Source organism: Choloepus didactylus, chromosome 15 (assembly GCF_015220235.1).
Source record: "Choloepus didactylus isolate mChoDid1 chromosome 15, mChoDid1.pri, whole genome shotgun sequence".
NCBI lineage: Eukaryota > Metazoa > Chordata > Mammalia > Pilosa > Megalonychidae > Choloepus > Choloepus didactylus.
Genome location: NC_051321.1, coordinates 53,515,597 through 53,518,021, shown reverse-complemented (window position 1 = coordinate 53,518,021; position 2,425 = coordinate 53,515,597).

Below are 2,425 nucleotides of genomic sequence, written 5' to 3'. Positions count from 1 at the left end.
TTTTGTCTTCTTGGTAAATCACTATATTATTATCTTATTTTTCTTTTGATTGCTTTTAATATTTTTCCCTAAAACTCTATTTTTGTGCTAAAATGGTTTTTGCTACAAAAACTTTTACTTATTTATTATTGATTAATGTATGAATTGATTGATTTGTTTGTATACCCACAGTATATATGTTCTTTATTTGGAACATTTCTATGATTTTATTTTGCACATGTTTCTTGCAAGCAACTTGTGGCCATATTTTATCTTTGTCCAATCTGAGAATGTTTTTTTAATTAACTAGTTGAGTGAATGTGATACAATTTCTTACCTCTTTGGAATTCTTACCATTATCTTTATTTGTATTTTATGATTGCCAACTCCTTTGTGTGTACTTTACTCTACTTTCCTGATTTTCTTGGATTTTTTTTTACATATGATAACATTCCATTTCATTCTATTTTTTACTTTCTCATGGCAAACTGTAGAATATGTTATTTTTCTTTTAGTGGTTTTCCTATAAAATCTTACAAACATGACTAGAAATTTTTCTTAAAATGTGAAACATATTTCACTACTTTTCTCATTGCAAATAATTAGAGAAGCTGTAGGTTTACAGAAAAGCCATGTAAAATATATAGCATTCCCATTTGCTCCCCTATTGTTGACGCTTGCAATATTGTGGTACCTTTGCTACAAATGATGAAAGAATATTAAAATAGTACTTTTAACTGTGGTCTATAGTTTACATTATGTATATTGTTCCCATATGCCACCTATTACTAACACCTTATTTTAGTGTCATACTTTATTATAATTAATTAAAGAGCCCTCTTATACTTGTACTATTAACACCAGTCCATCATCCACAACAGGGTTCACTGTGTTATGCGGTCCCATGTTTTATCTTCTAACTTCCATTCTAGTAACATATGTGACCCCAAACCTCCCCATCAACCACATTCACATTCACAATTCACCATGGTTCATTACACTCATAATAATGTGCTACCATCACCACCATCCATTTCCAAACCTTTATAATCAACCTAAATACAAATTCTATACAAATTAAGCATCAGCTCCCGATGCTCTACCCCTAATCTATCCCCTGGTAAACCATAGTCTAGATTCTAATTTTGTGAGCTTGCTTATGATAATTAGTTAATAGCAATGAGATCATACAATATTTGTACTTTTGTGTCTGGCTTATTTCACTCACCATAACGTCCTCAAGGTTCATCCATGTTGTAGCATGCATCAGAACTTCATTCCTTTTTACAGATGACTAATATTTTGTCATATATTTAGCCCACATTTTGTTTATCCATTTATTGCTTGATGGACATTTGAGTTGCTTCCATCTTTTGGCAATTGTGAATAATGCCATTATGAACATTAGCATGCAAATATTTGTTAGAGTCCCTGCTTTCAATTCTTCTGCATATACCTAGTAATAGAATTTCTGGGTAACATGGTAATTCTATACTTAGCTTCATGAGTAACTGCCAAACCATTTTCCACTGCGGCTGCACCATTTTACATCACCACCAGCAATGAAAGAGAGTGCTTGTTTTTCCATATCCTCTCCAACTCTTATAATTTAGTTTTCTTTTGTTTTGTTTTAAATATTAGCCATTCTAGTAGGTATAAAATGGTATCTCACTGTGGTTTTGCTTTGCATTTCCCTAATAGCTAGTGATGTTGAGCATCTTTTCATGTGATTTTCAGCCATTTGTATATACATTTTAGAGAAATGTCATTTCAAGTCTTTTGCCCATATTTTAATTTCATTGTTTGTCTTTTTATTGTTGAGTGGTAGGATTTCTTTATATATTCTGGATATTAGACCCTTATCAGATATGTGGTTTCCAAATATTTTCTCCCATTGAGTAAGTTGTATTTTCACTTTTGTGGCAAAGTCCTTTGATGCACAAAAATTTCTAGTTTTGAGGAAATCAAATTTATCCATTTTTTTTCTTTCATTGCTTGTGCTTTGGGGATAAAGTCTTAGAAACCACTAGCTACCCCAATATGTTGAAGACGCTTCCCTACATTTTCTTCTAGGAATTTATGGTCCTGGCTCTTATATTTAGGTCTTTGATCCATTTTGACACAATTTTTGTATAATGTGTGGATTAGGGGTCCTCTTTCATTCTTTTGGATATGGCTGTCCAGTTCTGCCAGCACCATTTGTTGAATAGACTTTTGTATCCCAGTTTGAGTGGATTTGGAAAACTTGTCAAAAATCAATTGATCATAGATGTGAGAGTCTATTTCTGAACTCTCAATTTGATTACATTGATCAATACATCTATCTTTATGCCAGTACCATGCTGTTTTGACTTTGTAGCTTTGTAACATGCTTTAAAGTCAGGAAGTGTGAGTTATACAACTTGTTCTTCTCTCTCAAGATGGTTTTGACTATTCAGGCCCCTTA